Raw genomic sequence first — 20,643 nt, forward strand, 5'->3', positions numbered from 1 at the left:
GGCCACCAGAGGCATGTGGTTGGTTACAAACAGCTTAATGCTGTTGTTTATTTAAAGGGTCAAGTTCTTTTAATGGATAAAGAGGGACAATTTGGCCATTGGAATTAGTTATTGAGCTTCTGCTCTGGGGTTTCCATCGCCCTAGTATTTGAACAGCTTCCATACACCATCGCGTATAGAACTGGCTAACTGAGCGATCTCACAATGTGAGTGTAAAAGGGGAATCCACATCACACAGGTGTGGTTCTGGCGGGGCATGTCCCCACCGGGCTCATTTCTTGATCCTACGCTATTTAATATTTTTATCAGTGACCTGGAAGAAAACATAAATGCGTCGCTAACACAAAGACTGGGGAGGACAGAGCAATTTGGAGCACTTGATAAACTGGGCAGAAGCAAACAAGCTGAGTTTTAATGTAGCCGAATATATACAGCTGGGAACAAAGACGGTAGCCATACGTGCAGGAAGGGGAATTCTCTCCTGGGAAGCAGCAACTCTGAAAAAGTGTTGGGGTTTGTGGTGGATAATCAGCTGAATGTGAGGGCCCTGAACTGCCCAGCCTAGAGGTGCCGGGGCTCCTCCCTGGCAAAAATTAAGCACTGGCTAACCCCCTGGTGTGACTTAGGACACACTGCACAGTGTTTGTCTTGCAACGTGGCTGTGAGTCATAGAAGCCTTTGGTACTGCTCTGATCTGCTGCAGGGCGTGGCTTAGTGGTGGCACATTGCACACTGTGTGTTTTTAATAAACACCTTGCAAGCTTTTTCTCGGGTCCCATGACAGCTGTAAAAGGCAGGCACCGTGCCATGCTCGGATACCCGTGTGCTGCTTCGCAATGTGACAGGACAGTGAACAGAAGGCAAGTGAGCACAGAATTTGCTTTGGAAGCTCCTGCACACTCTTGGTTGCTTTGTGCTGTTAATTTTCCAATGTCAAAGCCGAGCTGAGAGCTTCAGGCTTTACGTGTTTGTCTAGTTCCTCTTGCCCAATTCAGATATAAGAATATAACATAATACGGGCAGTAATGGCTTTCCGGATGCACTCTGTTTATTTTAAACTAATGAAACCTGGAACCTGCGTGTAGCCTAAATGTGAAAACAGGTCAAAGTCTGCACTCAGCCATGGGCCCAAGTGGGTTTAACACCTAAGCCCAGAATTTGGCCAAGAATTTGTGAAGTTAAAAGGTTTAAAATGAAAGCCACTCTCCCCAGCACACATCACAATGCAAGACCAGCCCCCTGTACAGCTCTGTGTTTGATGAACACTTCACAGCTCTAAGAAGAATGGAAGATACTAATGGAGGAGCTTTGAAATGAGACACAGACAGCAGACTAGCAGGCAGTGCTACAGTGTGCCGGTGGTTACTTCTTAAATGGAAGGGATTTGTTTCCCTTCATTGTGGATTGTTATGCCTTTGCAATAGTGTGTGAATACCAACCCTGACAAGCCCATTCTCACCTAGCCATCCAGGGCAAAACCTCTCCATGCTATGGCAGCGTGGCACAGGAAAAGATGGTGTTTCCTAGGGTTACCAAATGTCTGTATTTTCCTGGCCATGTCCGGCTTTTTGGTTCTTAAATCGCTGTCCAGGAGGAATTTTTAAATATCTAACAACGTCCGGGATTTTGCCATTATTATTTTTCCCCAAAGAAGAGTTGATCATTCAAGAAAGAGAGTGAATGTTGATCACTCAAGAGAGTGCCTGCTTTTCCCCCCTAGCTCCCAGCGCTTGCGCCACAAAACAGCTGTTTTGCGCGGCTGGGAGGGAGGAGGAGAGGGGATGCGGCGTGCTCAGGGAAGGAGGCAGGGCTGGGGTGGGGCTTTGGGGAAGGGGTCCAATGGGGCAGGGAGGGGGCAGAGTTGGGGTGGGGACTTTGGGGAAGGGGTTGAGTGATGGGGTTAATTTGGCCCACCTGGTGGCAAAGTGGGTGCACTATGTTAGAGGGGAGCATGCTGATCGGGTAGCATATCACACCCACTTTTACAGCGGTCAATGACCCAAGGCCAAACGTAAGGCAGCGCTTTCCCCCGCTTGCTGCGCTGCACCATGGGGATTGGCAGGTGGGGCTAATGCTCCAGCCCGTCTTCTCACCTGTGCAGGAAGGAGAATAGCAGCCCTGCAGCGGCTGCTTCTCCCCACCTGACACTGTCACCCACAGAGCATGGGGGAACACCATGTCCCCATCTTCCCCCCATAGACCCCGGCATGGGAACGAGAAGCACCAGAAACTGCACAGGACAGCATGAGCTAAATTGCTTGGCTGTCCTAATGTTTAATAGCTGGACAGATTTCTTTGTTAAAAATAACTTGCTTTTGATTGATGCACAAAGCTAGACAGAGGGGCATTTGTCTGAATCCCCCCTCCCCCTCCCCGTGGCCCTGCACCAGATGGTGCCAGGGACCAGCTAGTTCAGTGCGGCATTAGCAGGTTAATGTGTGCTGGCTAAGATGTAGCGATAGCTTGATGCAGTAGATCATTGTCCTTGCCCACAGCTTGCATGAGAAATGGAACTAATTGTGTGCTTCATTTTTGTATTAGGACAAAAATATGCAAATGAGTGTCTGCAGGACCAGGTTTATACATCAAGGGCTTCTCGCAATGAAACACAAACTTGAATTGCTGCTGCATGGTGACAAACTCCCAGCCCCCTTTTTAAAACTACATTAAACTCCCTTGTGCAGGGGAGCTTCCATAGAGTTTAATGCTCTAATTCTCTCTCTGCCAGTGGGCGGACTGAAGGTCCCACTGGAGAAGGCCAGTGAGCCAAAGATTACATTGCACACACCAATCAACAATCAATCATGCCCTTTTATGAGCCTGCTGAAGGTCCCAGGTGGGCCTCGATGAATTGTATCACGACTGAGTTATGCCTGACACCTTGATTTGCCTGCATTGTAAACAAACACACCTGCCATTTGGGTTTGGTTTACTCACACATTTTTAGACATTCATTTTAATATATTCCTTCTCGGCTCAGTCCCACTCATTCCGGGAGTTGCTGTGGAATACTTAGTAACGAGGGGCTCTCTACCGATGCGCAGGGCCCAGCGCAAATAGTATGTGGCGACCAGCTGCCACATAGCGTTTCCAGAGCGAGCATTTCTTTCCATGAGCCATGCATGCCTGCACCTTGCATTGAAACATTAACTGCCTCCTCATCCTGCCATGGGCTCAGCATCGCCTTCTCCCCAGGGCCCATCTCACCACTGAATGCCAGCCAGAGAGCAACCTTTGAGAATGATGCGAGGAGCTCCCTCAAGACCTGGATGCCGTGACCACGTACTCCCAGAGACTCCCGCCTCAGGCAAGCACGGGAGGACCTGCCCTTTGATCGCCCTGTGGAAAGCACAGGGCACGCTCGCTGGTTGGTCAAGCTAGCTGCTTGCAACCGCTACAAAAGGAGTTTGGCTGATGTGGGTAGGTCCTATGGTGGTGTCCCTTGAATAGCTATGTGGACAGACTTGGAAACAGGGTTTGTAGCTGGGTTGGTGTTTTTGTTGTGCAGTGTGTGGTTGCTGGTGAGTATTTGCTTCAGGTAGGGAGGCTGTCTGTAAGCGAGGCTTGGCCTGTCTCCCAAGGTCTGTGAGAGTGCAGGATCGTTCTTCAGGATAGGTTGCAGATCCTTGATGATGCCTGGAGTGGTTTTAGTTGGGGACTGTAGGTGATGGCTAGTGGCGTTCTGTTATTTTCTTTGTTGGGCCTGTCTTGTAGTAGGTGACCTCTTGGTACCCTTCTGGCTCTGTCAATCTGTTTCTTCACTTCATCAGGTGGATATTGCAGTTTTAAGAACGCTTGATAGAGATTCTGTAGGTGTTTGTCTCTGTCTGAGGGATCGGAGTAAATGCAGTTGTATCTTAGAGCTTGGCTGTAGACAATGGAGCGTGTGATGTGGTCTGGCTGAAAGCTGGAGGTGTGTAGGTAAGTATAACTGTCAGTAGGTTTCTGTCCACATAGCTATTCAAGGGACACTGTCATAGGACCTAACCACATCAAACACACCATCAGGGGCTCATTCACCTGCACATCTACCAATGTGATATATGCCATCATGTGCCAGCAATGCCCCTCTGCCATGTACATTGGCCAAACCGGACCGTCTCTACGCAAAAGAATAAATGGACACAAATCTGACATCAGGAATCATAACATTCAAAAACCAGTAGGAGAACACTTCAGTCTCACAGGTCACTCAACAGATTCAAAAGTGGCAATTCTTCAACAAATAAACAGACTCCAACATGAAGCTACAGAACTGGAATTAATTTGCAAACTAGATACCATCACATTATGCCTGAATAAAGACTGGGAGTGGGTGGGTCATTACAAAACCTAAACTTAATTTCCCCAATACTAATTTCTCCCTACTGTTACTCACACCTTCTTGTCAACGGTCTGTAATGGGCCACTCTCTTACCACTTCAAAAGTTATTTTTCCTCCCTTGGTATCCTGCTGTTAATTGATTTATCTCATTAGACTGACCTCACACTTGGTAAAGCAACCCCCAGCCTTTCATGTATTTATACCTGCTCCTGTATTTTCCACTCCATGCATCTGATGAAGTGGGTTCTAGCCCACGAAAGCTTATGCCCAAATAAATGTGTTAGTCTCTAAGGTGCCACAAGGACTCCTCGTTGTTTTTATTAAGACTGGGTTATATATTGTTCCATTTTCCATGCTCAATACAATCATTGCCGCACTAATAGATACATGCTGTGCCTCTTTCTATTCTCGTCTAATTTTCCCCATGGGAACACACTATCTCAGCTTAAATACTGAGCAGGGTTGGTGAGAGAAAGCAATGTGCTCGTGCTGGGTTAACCTTGGGTGTTAATCTGAATTTTAGCTAGCTAGTTATTTACCTTTCTCTCACAGCTTGCTAAGGCTGTACCGGGGGGATAGCTGCCAGTCAAACTGGAGGACATAGCAAAGGGCAAAGTTATGCAGGCTATTATGTGTCAAAAATCAGGGTAGTTGCAGGGTAGATGCATTTAATTCCCGTACTTTGTGCTTGTGACAAAAATGGTAAGGGGACCAGCATGCAGTGTGGTCTGAATCCATTCACGTGCCGGTGATTGCACCAAGAAGTGGAAGTGATATCAGTTTCAGCTCCTTTCTTTATAAACTTGAAAGGGACCTAGTAAGGTTAGCAGGTAAAGGAGCTGCCCGGCAGGGATCCCTATTAACTAGCCACATGTACCCACCGGGACTGCACAGTGGCATCCTAGTATTGGCCTAGGTAATAAGGGCCGTATCTTGGAGCAGCAGAGGCTTGACGGCCTTATTATTTGTAATACGGTACCAGAATGGGTCCTAGTGAGCTAGGCGCTGGAGAGACCGTCCCTGCCCCCAGGAGCTTCTGCTCTAAAGAAACAAGACAGACAAATGGTAGGAGGGGAATCGGAGGTGCAGAGACTTGGCCAAGGTCACACAGCAGATTAGGAGCAGAGCTGAGATTAGAGCAAGGTGGATGTAGACTCAGCATTGGACTGCCTATCTTCTGGGCACCAGGCTGCTTCGTGCAAGCCACAGGCCCAAGCCGGGTGCCGGGGTGCTTTATGTGATGCGTGGGGAGACTGAGGCACCTAAGAATGGGGATCACAAAAGCAGCAAGCTGCGGAGCAGCGGCCCCTAAATTAGCCAGCAGGAAATGCAGAGGAACTGGCTGTGATCTGAGCTCCATCCTGCCGCCCTCTGTTGTGATTCGGAGTCATGAGCCTGCTCTGGCAGCCAAGCGGCTAAGCCCTTCTCCCAGAAGAATGAAGGGAAAGTGGTGCCCCGCCTCTCACCCTCTGGTTAGAGCGCTCACCTGGGAAGTAGGACACCTGGATTCCAATCCTCCGCTTGATTTCCTAGTCATGGCGCCCATCAAAGGGTGAGAATGACCTTATAGCCGGGTGATATGGGGCTCTGCTGGCATGTGAGACATCAAACCTCTGCTCCACATCAGGCAGCGTACGGAGGCCAACCTGAGCCTCCCACAGTGCGAGCTCTGAACACGCCAACCAGACAGGGCTCCACCAGTGAGACAGGCACCGCAATGCCTAGCTGGAGGATACCACCCTGGGGCTTAGGTGTGAGCTGGCTGTCCGGGTGCTGGGCAGTGGGGCACAAGCTCCTGCCCCGTTTTTTAGCTGCCTTGGGGAATTAAGCCACAGAAACATGGGTGCATAAGGCACCTATAGGGTTAGATGCGGGCTGAGCAGGGGTTTTGAGGAGCTAAATTTTGGCTCTAGATGCCTAAAGTGACAGTTAGGTGCCTAAATCCCTTTGTGGATTTAGCCCAAAGCCTCCAGAGTCCCAGCCCAGTGCCCTGTCGACTGCACCCTACTCCCTCCCACGTCACCGTGCTCACACCTTGTGGGTAGGTCCCAGGACTGGGACTCAGGTTGGGGTTCAGTTTGCCACTTGTCTGTGTGACCCTGGGCAAGTCGCTTAATTGCCGTGCCTCGGTTTCCCCCTCTGTACAATAGGAATAACAGCCCTGCCCTGCAAAACGAGGGGGGGCGCAGTGAAGAGACGGGCATTGTTTGTGAGGTGCTCAGCTACTATGCTGATGTGAGGGGGGCGGGGGCGCATACCTACTGCCATAGTAGAGTCTGAATCCATTCTGTCTTTTGGCTGCACATGCTGCTGTAGCGTGAAAGCGATCACTTGCAGGCCTGATGTTATTTCATTTTCTAATGTACGTGGGTTCCATACAATTGACCATCAAACAAAGAGACGAATCAATAAGATTAAAACTGCGTCTTTACCCCAACAAACATCAGCCCTGTCTGAAGTTCCAAACTGTTTGGTTAACTTTGTTTTTCATTTCCAGGGCTCTGCTGAACTTCCTGACTGTGGGCAGCCTTGGAAGCAGAAGCGACAGGAAGAAACACAGCAGGTCTCACTGAAGCGGGAAGTATTGACTAGCTCACAAGTAAACCCATTGGTGGGAGATTCCCATGTCACACAGGAGCTCTGGGGAGGCTCAGCATGGCCTCAGCTCCACAGCTGACTTTTGGATGCCTGTCAAAGCACAACCTGAGCCCACTGTGAGGTTCCCCCTTCAGCTACAACCTCACAGAACGATGGTTCTTCTAAAGGTGGGTCTAAGCAGCAACAGGTGCATCCACAGTTTGCCTCACCATCTCCAAGGTGTGCGTGAGGTGTGAGGGGGGTGTCGTCGAATCCAGAGGCTTTGGTTCAAGCCACTAGCCCTGGGGGTCATTTTTCACCACTGCGACCTATGACACCAGCTTCAGGTTCAGAGTCCTAAAGCCACCCACACTAAAGGGGCTGAGGCACGTTTTCATCCCTGGGCTCCTCTTGCTGGTTTCTTTAACCTGAGGCCAGCTCTTGCAGCCTGGGTGCATCGCGCACAAACTCCTCGCTGCTGTAGTAGGTTGGGGTCTCTTACTTAAGCAGCGGCATTAAAAAACTAGCGAGCTAAAAATAAGCGCCATTAATTAAAGGGGGGCCCAAACCCGAGCGCTACGCACGGCCAAACGGGAATGTCCAACAGCCCCGTCCCTCTCGCGAGCTGACTGGTGCAGCTCCAGCCATCTATTATTAACGCGGTAAAAGCATTCTGCTGTTCAGAAATTGGTTCCGCTCCTGAGGGCAGTGGATTCAAAGATGGATAAAGTAGACGTGCAAATGGGATTCAAAGCTGCAGGTTATTTTAAATATAAATTCAAGCTCATCACTGAAGTTGTGAAGTTCTTAAAAAGGCAGGAGGAGCTCGTTTTCTATGTACACTGTATCTGGCCTTCACATGCAAACCCATCACTAAGGGCTAGGCTTGGCACAGGGTATTTTGCATGAAGACGTTTGGTGATAAGGACGAATAGACACCTCCCCACACCCCCCCCCAGCCCTTTGTACACCACTGCATTCTGCCGCCCCCCACCTTTACTGGGGTTTCGCTGCTTTTCATTCCTTAGGAATTGAATCATCTGATTCAGCCCTGGTGCAATGCCACTGACGTCGATGGAGTGACACCGGGGATGAATCTGGCCCCAAAGCCCGTTGGTTTTTTTGTTTATTTGTTTTTAGACATAGAACAAGGGATATTTTTCCATCCACCGTTTGCTGCTGCTGGTTTCTACCTGATGTGCATGTATCACAGAGGGACGTCACTTCCACGGAAACGGGTGACTGGGCAGAGACAGGGGCTAACTGGCAACTAGAGACGAGACTAAAATGAACCCTGGGGCACTAGAGAATCCAGACCTGAAATTTGCTGTGTGCCGCTACAGCCATGGAAACACAGCGTAGAAAATTCCCTTCCCCACCTGCTACAGGGTTTTGTCTCTTTCCCTCGCTGAAATCTCTCCCTTTAGGAGTTTCAAACACGATGGCTCCTCTCTTCCCACATAGGGAATTTCTTCTTCCTGACCCTACAGCTGTGGTGGGTCCCCCCTTGTAGGGCTGGGACAGCTTTGCTGTGCTAAAGGAAAGGCAGGATCTGGGCTGTGGCCAGGGATACCGTTGTATTAACTTGATGACTTCTATGGACTCAAAGAGTCCAAAGTGTTAACGTGAGTCTGAAACTGACCCGCATTAAACAAGGTTCAGGGTGCGCTATGCAGAGCCTGCAGCCTGTTGTTTTATTTGTGCCGCTGCTCTGCAAATTTCTCAAGGCTTGGAATTTTGTTGCCTGCCAACTATTTGTCTTGCCCAACACCAACACAAAAGCTGCTTGACGTATGGCAGATATTCTTGTTTAAAGCGGGGAAATAATTTGTAACAACCACCAAAAGCAGGATAATGATGTGTTTCATTACTGGGGCTTCATGTTGAGCAATGGCTAAGGTTAGAGCAGCTTTGCATGAAGTGCTTTGCAATTGTGCGTTTCAGTGTATTCAGTTCGGGTGCTGCATGAAATCATAGTGTTAATAAATTAAATGCATGTGTTTCCAGTGCCGCGGCAAAGACGTTTCATTTTTGCTCTACAACTTGAGATTTCTCCCTTTACCAGTCCGAGGATTCCTGCCATTGGGCTGCTTGCCATACATGCATTGCTAGAACATTTGGGAACGTAACCACTTACAGAGTTTGATGCAGTGTGTCTCTGCATGTGACCGGGAAAGGGGCTTGGGGCAGTTACTACCCACCCAGCAGCATATCACTTCAACTGGCATAGTGTACATACAGCACAGCAACAAAAACAGAAAAAGCTATGAGAAGATTCATAGACTCATAGACTTTAAGGTCAGAAGGGACCATTATGATGATCTAGTCCGACCTCCTGCACAATGCAGGCCACAGAAGCTCACCCACCCACTCCTTTAACAAACCCCTAACCTATGTCTGAGTTACTGAAGTCCTCAAATTGTGGTTTGAAGACCTCAAGCTGCAGAGAATCCTCCAGCAAGTGACCCGTGCCCCATGCTGCAGAGGAAGGTGAAAAACCTCCAGGGCCTCTGCCAATCTGCCCCGGAGGGAAATTCCTTCCCGACCCCAAATATGGCGATCAGCTAAACCCTGAGCATGTGGGCAAGACTCACCAGCCAGCACCCAGGAAAGAATTCTCTGTAGTAACTCAGATCCCACCCCATCTAACATCCCATCACATACCACTGGGCATACTTACCTGTTGATAATCAAAGATTAATTGCCAAATTAACTGCCAAAATTAGGCCAGTTCCTTTAATATTCTTGGATGAAGATTATCTGGGCCCCCCTGATTTTGTCCCATTAAGCTGTTCGAGTTTGGCTTCTACCTCGGATGTGGTAATATCTACCTCCATATCCTCATTCCCACTGGATGGATAGAAACTGTAACCATGCACAGTATAGTGGGCTGCACTATATATACTGCAGCACCTGTCAGGACCCTGCAAATGCAGTGCTGCGGCGTGGCGACGTGAGTGCAGGCACACAGAGGGGTCTGGGAGCCAATATTCGACTCCTGACTTGGCGGTTAGTTGGCTTTTTTGCTGTTGGAGAACTAACCCATCAACAGCAAAATGGCACCTCCTGCACCTGGCCCCTTGTGCAAAGATGGGATGTCAGTTCTCGCTCTCCCTATTGCCTTCCATCCACCATCTCACTAGTGCTCTTGTTTCCACCTCCAAAATAGCATCGCTGTTCCGGCCGGTGGGATTCCCAGCATGCCCCAGCACCCTCTACTGCTCTTCAGAGAAGGAGCTGTGTAAGTCTGAGACAAAAAGGACATCACGGGCCAGGCTGAGAAGGAAGCCGATCCCCCTGGTTTGGAGCCCATGTGTGCACAGCTATTTATGCTAAAAGCCCTGCCGTGCCTTGCTAAACTTTACTTAACAAAGCAGTTCAGCTCTCTGGCGTTGAACCTCCAGGGGCTTTAATTCACTAAGTTGAAGTTTTATGATGCTGCTGTCTAACTGAAATGTGTTCACTCTGTCTCCAGATGTTACTGCTAAACACTGCACTGAGCTATCCCAAGGAAATTGGATGGGCTTTGTTTTATCATAACGCTTGGGAGACAGATGGTGTTCAGACGTTACAGATGTGACAGCGTCCATTGCGTTCTTTATGAGACTTTTCTTTCCATCTAAGCATTTGTCTGAAAATGATAACCTTGTAATTTTCCCAGGGAGCCTCGAAAAGTGGCCAGCACTGTAGGGCGAGTTAGATTTAAGTGTGCAAAACTGCAGCAGTGAGGTGTTTTGGTTTTGCCAAAACAAAGCCAGAGAAGGCTTGGATTCCAGTCCTATTTTATCCCAAACCTCGGTGTTTTGCAGGGAGAAGGAGTGAGGTGGATACATGGCATCTGCTTTGGCCCATCGTTCTTTCTAATAACAATGCCTGGCTCTTTTTTGCTTGTAGAACTCAAAATCCTTTGCAAAGGAGGCCAGTATCATTAGCCCCATTTTATAGATGGAGAAACTGAGGCACAGCGACACCAGGTGACTTGCTCAAGGTTATTCGGCAGCAGAACTGGGAATCAAACCCAGTTTTTTTAAATCTCCCTTCAGTGCAACAGTCACTGAAGCAAACCACCATACCACGGTGGTAGAGGGGGAAGGGGAAGTGTGTCACATCCAGGACTCCTTCAAACCCCAAATGTTCTGGGAGAGGTGGCAGGTTCAGAAAAATGATTCTGCCATTGGTGAATCTTTACATATTATAGCCCAGGAGCTGGAATCAAAAAGCACTGCTCTTGAATCTACCACACCAAAAAACAACATGATGTAATTTACCTGGGGAACTCACTGCCTTGGGATTACTGAGACAGAGTTTAGCAGTTAATTCCGGCAATTAGCTCCATTATTGGCAGCCTCTACTTTGGCACGATCCTGGATGCTGAACAGTGACATTCCCTGGTGTGGGTTGGAGCTGTGGGAGGGGCTCAAGCAATTTTTTTACATTCATAACTGATGCAGCAAGCGGCAGAGGTACCAGATCTGTGAACTGCCAAGTCTAAAGGTGCCAGGGTGCAGCCTTGGCAAGCCCTGGCACATGTTAAGCAGTGGCTAGAACGCAGTCTCCAGCTCCTGGCACTTGAATGAAAGGAGATCCTCTCTTAGCTACTAGCAGTATAGGGTTTATGAAAGTTGAACAGTTCTGATTCCATCCAGTAGAGGGCAGTGGTGAACACAGCCATAGAAAATTCATTGGACTCTTTTTAATATTCATATAGCTGTGTATTATATCACACATATATGCATGCACGTGCCAATACTTAGACAGATGAACTAGCGAGTTCTCTCTAGCTATATAGGCACCGCATCCAAACTGTTACAGAGCCATCTCTAGAACCATGGGGGGAACGGTGCTAAGACCCGATCAGTCCCAGGCTGCCCTGCAGTTCACAATTGCTGACTGACAGCAAATGGAGCAGAGTGTTTGAATATCTCCCCTGAAGATTCGGGCAGGGGATGGGGGGAGCAGGGCTCTGTAAATGCATAATCAGCACCTGGCATTCGCTCAGTAAGTACCAAGCAATGATAAACCCTTTGAAGCAAGTGGTTTTTCCTCCTGTCGGTTAATGTTTTTATCCAGCTGAGCACCCGTGGCGGTAAATACACCAGCTCTTCCTCTGGCGAGGCAGATAAGTGAAGCATGCAGGCAGAAAAGTACAAGGCAGTGTCAGCTCTCTCCCGACAGGGCTGCAGCTGGATCCAGCGTCACAGAACACGGCGATGGGAAGGATTTCAGGCACTGAAACTGCTTTTACTTTCTTCTCCATGTGTCTTCAGTGTGTGTGGGGGGGGGCTTCCCCATTCCTGTCCTCCACTTCCCTTTGGGCTTCTGAGCCTGCAGTGCTCTGGAAGCCTTTCTGGCCTATAGGCCAGTGCAGAATCTTTGCTCATTCTCCAAGTGCCTCCAGGTGAGCTCCATATATTTGTTTCAACCCATGCGACTGATGCTGTATACAATGCACAGGTTGCAAGACAGCCCTGTGATGTCAGGGAAGGTGACAGCAGGGCCCCTGAGATCAGGCATTTGCTGGGAGTTTAAAGAAGCCACTTGGGAGTGTGAGCTGCCTAATGAATGCGAAAGGGGGTGGGTGTGACTGCCCTGGTGTGCTGCTGTCAGACACTGTGGTCTGGACTTCCCTGGCCCTACATGGAGTCCCAGGAACTCTATCTCCCCTTGCCAGGCACAAGCCCGGTCCTGGCACTGCCAGTCCAGATAGGGACGCGGGATGGTGTGGCTAGATTGCCCAGTGACAGTGGTGGGCTGTAAACGCTGACTTACCGTCCCAGGGCTGCAGGTGCTCTGACAGCGAGAGACTGCAGAGAAGCCTGTCCTGATGCTGTCTGTGCTGTAGCCGTTCTGTGGCTGGAGCGGGAATTCCCTTCTCCGGGGCTGTTGATCTGCACCAGCTCGTGAGCCCCAAATCCACAGGCAAAGTTTAAAATAAATCGGCCCAATTCTCTGCTCACTTACCCTGGGCTAAACCAGGAACACCCCCCCCCCCCCGGTGTAGGTGTGTGCGAGGCAAACCAGGCCCGTTGTGTTCACACTAGACTTGCTTCCGGCTCACAAGTTCACACTGCATTTCAGAGCTGAATACAGGCTTCCTCTGTGGAGGCTTTGAATGTGGGGGTCTGATTCTGGCCTGTCTCTCGTTTAAACCTGAGCCCAAACCAATGGGCTGGATCTTCAGCTGCCATTAATCAGTGTGGCACAAGGGAGGATGGATCTGGTGCACTGTTTTCTCATGTGCTTCCTAGGCAGTCCCATTAAAGCGCAATAGGGCTAATTCGTCCTTGGTGTGATTCACAAGCTGGCCCTGAGCAGACACCCTTGGAAGTGGGACTTAACCCCAGTGCTGAGTTGGGGCTGGTGCATTTTTTCCCCAGGGAGGTTGGTAGAAGCACGTCAGGGCAGGTATTTGACTCTAACCCTCTTTGCAGCTCTTCGTAACCTGCTCAGCTGGAGAGAAGTCACTCAGGAGAATGTACCGATGAGCCAAAGAGCTTAATGGTCTTTTTCTCATCCTGTGGGACCTTTCTGCTGCTGAGTCACGATTCAGCGAGGGGAGGGGGCGGGGGAGTGTCGTTATTGGCAGACAACCCAGCGGGACGCTGCAGTCTGCTGGACACCTTCCAGGTTCCCACCCCCACTGCCAACAAGCGAGGTGGGGGGAGCCGGTGCTGACAGATTGGAGAGAGGCCCAGAGTACTGGACCGGGCAGAGGACTCCGCTGAGAGCAGCTGGCAAGGCAACAGCGAGAGTCACTGCTGAGATCCCACTTCTTAAATTGGGTGGGTGTGTGTGTGTGGGGGGGCGACTTTGGATAGGGCTGCCTGAAAGAGGCTAAATGGGAAACCATCCGGAGGGGTCAATGACCCTGGATGCCAGGTGGAGCCAACCCAGGCCCTCCTGCGGCAGAGGACAATGAAAACAGGAGGGAATTGGTATACATTTGAGTTTGGAGTGGATCCAAAAGCCCCCAGACACGGGGCATCCCCCTCGGAGAGTCTGCTCTGGGCTCATCCATTTCTAGTGCTCAGATACCATGGTGAGGGCAAGAGAGAACCACCTAATGTGTAAGAACCCGGAGAGACTAAACCAGATTAGAAACGAATGGTGTAAAACAGAGCAAAAGGAGGCAGGCCTGTGAAAGGAGGTAGATCGGTAAGTAACGGGGGTGGTGTCACTTGGCAACGGTTCACACAGGAACTTGCAAACCTGTAACTCAAAGCAATACTCCGCTGCAGCTGCCAGGGCTTTGCTTGCTTTGTGGTCAGTCCCCGAATCCCACGTGGTGCCCAGTGGCATCCATCCTTCAGCCAAGCAGCGTGAACGCGAACCCAGGCTGTGGTTCAGCTTTCCCGGCGTTAGGGTTTTGTGCACATCTCTTCTTCCAGCAAAGGCATTTGGCAGCAGTGCTGAGTCCGTCATTCGAACGTTCACAAAGGAACAGGTTTCGGGGGCAGGGGGAGCGATGGACAGACCACGTACAGCTCCTCACTCCCTCTGACATGGAGCTCAGGGCAGCCACAGGGCTGTAACGTCAACCAGCAGCTTTGTGCATGGGGATGGGGTGGGGTGGAGGAAGGGCCACATGGCCGGGAGCTCCCCATGACCTCTGAACCCCTCCATGTGCCAGTTCAGGGACTAGCTACAAACTGGCCCTTTGGACACCGGAAGCAAAGAGCGGCAGGAATTTAAAAGCAAGTGAACAAGAGCTGGTGGGGAGGAGGGTACAAAGCTGTGAGCCTGCATCTCACCAGAGATTATGGCTAGTCTGGCATATCCTAGAGAGTCCCCTGCTCCCTCCCCAAACAGACCTTAATAAGCACTGAAAACAGCCAGCCTGCTAGTGACCAGTGGAGACGGCAGCTCCCGGCAATGCAGGGGACTGTCCTGGGCTATCTGCTGGGAGCGTGAAAGGACAGAGGAGGTGTCACCGGTCTCGCCATCCACCACCAGGCAGCCCGTGGGGAACCAGGCAGGCATTCAGCAGAGGCAGATCAACAGGAGCAGATTTGGAGATAAGAACTCAAGGTGACGGGTCCTTTCTGCTACGGAGAGAAATAAGGAGAGGGTGGTTGGCCCGAGTCTGCTCCTAGACACACTGACAGCTCCACTGCAGTCAGCAGAAAACTGGAATGAGCAACTTCAGAATCCAACCCAGTTTCTCTCCTGAACCTTCAGCTGGAGCTAAAGCAGTGTCAGTGAGCCAGGTGCTCCTCTCCAGGACTGTTCCTGCTCTCCCGGAGCATGTTGTCTCTTTGCAACACATGGGTCTTCTCCTTCACCACTCCTCTGTCTCCCTCTGCTCTCATTCTGTATGCTGACATCATAACTGCAGCTCTATGAACACTTCTATGCATTCTCGGACCTAGCTCCTGTGGAAGGTGTTATATTGAATCACATCAAGGGATGGTAAATTAAAAAGGGGGGATGGAACCCTCTGATCTCTCAGTGAGTCTTGGGGGAAGGTTTGTATTAGCTCGAATGAACGGGTCCATCTGCTGTCTCGCTGACTGCTGTGTCCCAAAGAGAAATACAAGCATCACTGACACTTATCCCAGCAACATCACTAGTACCATGTTACCATGGCTGGCCCAGAGATGTGCATGAGCAGCCTGTGTGGGACACTAGAGAGTCAGAGATGTATCACAGCTCCAGTCCCCCAGTGTGACTTGTCCAGTGGTTGAGGCACTAGCCTAGGATTATAGAGAGCTGGGGTCAATTCCCTGCTCTGCCAGAGATTTCCTGTATGACCCTGGGCAAGTCACCCCTCTCTATGCCTCAGTTTCCCCTGTGTACACAGGGGACACTAGCATGGCTCCCAGAGGTGAAGTTGTATTTCCAGACGATGGTGAGGGGGGATCTATGACAGATGGCTGCAAAACTGATTTATGGCAGCAGCTTCTAGGCTGATCCCAGCAGTCCTTACTCCTTCAAGGAAGTCCTAATTTCACAAGAGTAAGGGTGCCTGCATGTGTAAGCACCAAAAGGATCAGATCCTACCTACAGTGCACACACATGGTTACCTAGGTCAGCTGATCTCATTTCTTTAATCAAAAGGCATCAGCCTGGTCATTCTTCAATTCTATAATGAAAGTACCTATTTCAAAGCCATGTACAATGATGCTGCAGGGCTACATACAAAATGAAGCAGAGATCTAAGGAGAACAAAAAATATTCTTTGAAAATGAAACCCTAACACACTTAAGTGGAGTTATTAAAATACAATCCTTGGCTTGATAATAAGTTCTTCTGATTATTACCATATGTAAATATATGTCAGAGTCTAATGTGATAAGAGTCCAAATCTCACAGCATCAGCTACTGGCTTTAATGTGAAAGTAGCGGCTTCAGAAAAAAGAGGACTTGTGTGTGTGTGTGTGTGAGAGAGAGAGAGAGAGAGAGAGAAAATGGGACTGGACTCACACACACACACACACACACACACACACGAGTTAATAAAAGTTCATGTGTCCCAGTTTTAGAAAAAACCTCTACTTACTTCGTAAAGAACAATGGTTCTACTTCAGTGCTATTTTCTCCCTCCTTCTCCCACTGCAGATTGTGTTTTAAGCTCTGTAATGACTTATTTACAGATTCAGCAAACGGTTAAGGTCACAATGACCTTCCCATGTGCTGACTGGCTGGTCACGGAAAGTTACTGGGGACTGTGTGGGTCTGGCTAATACGGTCTCCCTCTGTGGTAAGCCCACTACTTGCTTGAGTTGATATTCACGCTCACTCTGGGCTGTGGTTTCAAAAAGCCAAGAACAATTAACCTGACACAACAAATACCTGTCTCATCATATTTAAACCTGGAGGTTGACAGGAAAAATATTTTTTTCTACTTGGCTTGGATTTACTGGTGAAATACTTTGTAAAACAAATCCTCAAACAATGGCTCCTCTAATCAGCATGTCTTTGTCCATTTGGCATTGAATTTGATTTATTAAGGCTTGCATCACAGCACATATACTGTACAGTATTTGAGGGGGGAGAAGGCTTTCGGTTCTACTGAGATCTGTTCAGATGCCTTTTTTACTAATAAAGAAATAATTAACTTAAGAGAGAAATTAAATCATCTCACAGAGCCATGCTCATTGTCTTAATTACTGCAGTTAATCAAGGCACTTGCTGCAACTATACATCAAAGGGTATATTTTTAAAAAATCCTCTTCCTCAACAATATAGTGTCATATTATAGAACAGGAAAGACATTAGACAGTCAACTGCACTGATTTCCATCAATCTCCCTCACTTTGTCTGCAAGCCCAATAATTATAGTACCTCCCTTTAACAGACCTATTTATTTCACCCATACACAGTCCCAAATATATGTATACATGTAGACACAGCCACACATGCACATATCTATCTGCATATTATGGGGTTATGACTTTGCAATGACATAATTAAAGTTGCATTCTGCTGTACACTTAAGGTGGGAGTTCAACCTCTGTATGATGATCACAATGTACCTGCCCCAAATTTTCAGCACATCATCTCAAAGCAAAGCTTGAATTTTCTGAGGAGGGGCAAGAAAATTGGTTACTGAGTTTCCAAGTTCCAATCAATTCAAAATTCAAATGTTCAAGTTCTGAGATTCATAATTTTTCACACTCTTCTAGCTTAAAAACTACAAACTGGAGGAAATCGATGGCCATAAAGACTGGTGGATGCTTTGGAGCAGGCATTTGGTTAATTAACAAAATGTGAGTGTACTTTATCATAACAGAATCCTTACGTGGCAGAGGCAGTCCAAGGAGAACTAGATTTATGGCTACTAGTATCTTCTGCAAAAGAGAGGAGCTACTGGATCGAAGAGTGGGACATTTGTACAAGCTGAACACTCTCATGATGACCAGGATATTTGATACGCCAGCTGTCGCTTTGTTGCAGATTCTGCATTTCCATTTTCATGCAGATTCTGTTCAGGGGACTCCCATTGCCTACAACAGGCTTTATAGTGGAGCCCAAGTGCTTTGTGGTGGCTTTTTGCTCACTGAATGCCAAATGAAAGCATTTATAGCAACACGTGTGTATGGCCAGATCATGAGATGGTGCAAATTGGAAGTCAATGGAGCTACATTGATTTATATCAGCTGAGGATCTGGCCCATGGACTGTACCATGGGGATATTTGCCAATTTTCCCTGAGGCAAAGTCCTCAGTGTCTGCCCCCTTCCCTTGCACTGCCTTATAATGACCACAGAAAACACCTCGATTGTCAGAAACACTGAAGATGAGCTAATGAGAGATTTTTTTACAGTGATTGTCTAAAGGCAACTAGCAAATTTGTAAGTACCACCACTGCCACATGTGCAGTCTTTAATACATAGCACAGAAATACGTATGTATTACATAACACACATCCACACATTCAGTATTATAGCCACACATATAAGCCTCTCAATGTATATTTTGAAATGGAACCCATTCCCACCCCTATGACTTGGCTAATTCCTGGGCAGGAGACACACTGCAGTATTTTTGCTGATAAAGCAATAATCCCCTTCTGTGAGGAACTGACAGGTTTTGAGTTGCCTCATGTTCCCAGGCTTTAAACTTGGCACCAAGTCAGCCCCTGCAAATGTTCCAGTCCAAAGGAGTCTGGCTGTCCAGTGTTACAGGCCAATTCTCTGTCGAGTATGAGGGGCCAGCTGGCTGGGCGGGAAATCCAGGAAGGGCATGCAAGAATTCACCCCTTTCTACACACTAGAGACGTGGATTTGCTGACAGAGGAATTGGCCTCAGAAATCATACGCCCAAGTGCAGGGAATGGCAGTGTTTTGTGAACAGAGGAACTCAAACCAACTGAAATCAGCACGGCAAATCCTGTGCCTTGCTAAGTGCCTATTTACAGTACACTGCCTGGAGTGCACAATAATCTCATAGTATATAATATACCAGCCAAAGGCAATAGTCTGAATGCTTGAAATTGAAGTTAGCAAAAAAGGTGGCTTCATCTTACTGTGAGGGAGGATGCCCAGCCTTGTAATAATGTCCATAATTCTTGACTATAATGGTTAAGCAAAAAACCCACAACAACCACACACAGGACCTAGCTTCTACTCCTGGACAGGCATGGAAATCCTGATCCTCTTAATCTCTCTGTGCCTTGGTTTCTCCACCTGTGAAAGGGTGATAATAACGTCTCCTAACAGAGGCACTGCGAGGTACAGCTCACTACTGTTTGTGAAGCAGTTTGAGATCCCTAGATGGAACTCGCTGTAGAACTGCACTGTCATGTTGACTATTGTCTGGTCAGGAGGTACATGTGAAAAATCAACTTAGTTGCAGTAACTCCATGTGATGGGAGCCCCAAGGGTGCAACCTGGAACTGGGGAACAGCCGAGCCCTCTGGCATACGCATCTCACATTGTGATGCTGTGACAAGCCGCAAACCCCTCCAGGTCCTGCACTCACACAGCCATCCAGAGGCAGGGACACACCCAGCTGTGTTACATGGATGCTTTTGCCAGCCACTCATGAACCAACAACAGAGAGGCTCCAGCCAATTCCCAGCTCCGCAGCCTAGGACCCCAGCGCTGTACCACCTTGCCCTGGTCGGAAGCCTGACCAGTGTAAGCCTTACCAGCCGTCAACACGGAGAGGACGTACACCAGTTCTTGTTCCTGAGCAGATTTCCCTTGCACGTCAAACACCACTCTGGTTTAGGTAAAAATATAAAACAGATTTATTAACTACAGAAAGACAGATTTTAAATGATTGTAAGTAGTAAGCATACAGATCAAAGTTGATTCCTTAAGAAATAAACGTAAAAATGCAATCTGAGCTCTATAAACTAGACTGGATTTGAATCAAGCCATGTCTTACACTGATACACAGGTTGGGATTCTTCTTTCCAGCCTGCAACCACTTCCCCAGTTCAGTCTTTGTTTTCTAGAGGGGTTTCAAGCTGTTGAGTTGTGGGGGGCGTGAGGCCAAATGATGATGTCACTTGCCCCTTTTATAGCTTCTGCCAACTTGCTGCAAAAACCTTTGCTATGATGTGAATCAAGCAGCCTCTGTTGTGCACGTGCTGTCTCTGAGAGGTTGCCATTGTATAGTTCCTGGGGTAATCCCTGTGAGTGTGTGTATTCCCCTTAATTAGTCATCAGCGCTGTCTGGCCTCTCCATTGTACCTAAAAGGCTAGCTGTGGGTGTTTCCAACTTCACCACATATTTCAGTAACACACTCATAGGAAAACTTCATAACTTCACACAGAATGACAGCACATACCATCCAACAGGATATTCGTGTTCAACAGATCAAGACTTTTAGAATGATACCTCACGAGGCATACTTTGTATAAAACATATCCTAATTATATGACAGTGGCGAATATGGGGGTGCCAAGGTGTTACTGTGGGGTACAGAGTGTCACACTCCACTTAGTGGAATTTAGTTCCAGATGGATGCCTTTTACAAGTGAAATCTTCTGTTTATCTGCAGTATGGGTACAGCATGATCAACAAACCTGCCCCCACCCATGGCTTCCTGAACTCTCATGTAGGGGAACATCTATAGAGGGGAGAGAGGAGTTTGGGCTCCACGCTTATGGGGTTTTGGTTTCTGTGCTGACTGACAATACTACACAAGCATGATATTTTGTCTCTGAGAACATGACAGATGACCAACTCAGGACATATCAACCACTAAACAGATATTGGGGAACCTGACAGGTACCACTGACTCGGACTGTCTTTGAACTAGAGATGTCTCTATAAGACTTCAAACCTTAT

The sequence above is a fragment of the Mauremys reevesii genome, linkage group 9 (assembly GCF_016161935.1).
Source record: "Mauremys reevesii isolate NIE-2019 linkage group 9, ASM1616193v1, whole genome shotgun sequence".
Taxonomy (NCBI): Eukaryota; Metazoa; Chordata; order Testudines; family Geoemydidae; genus Mauremys; species Mauremys reevesii.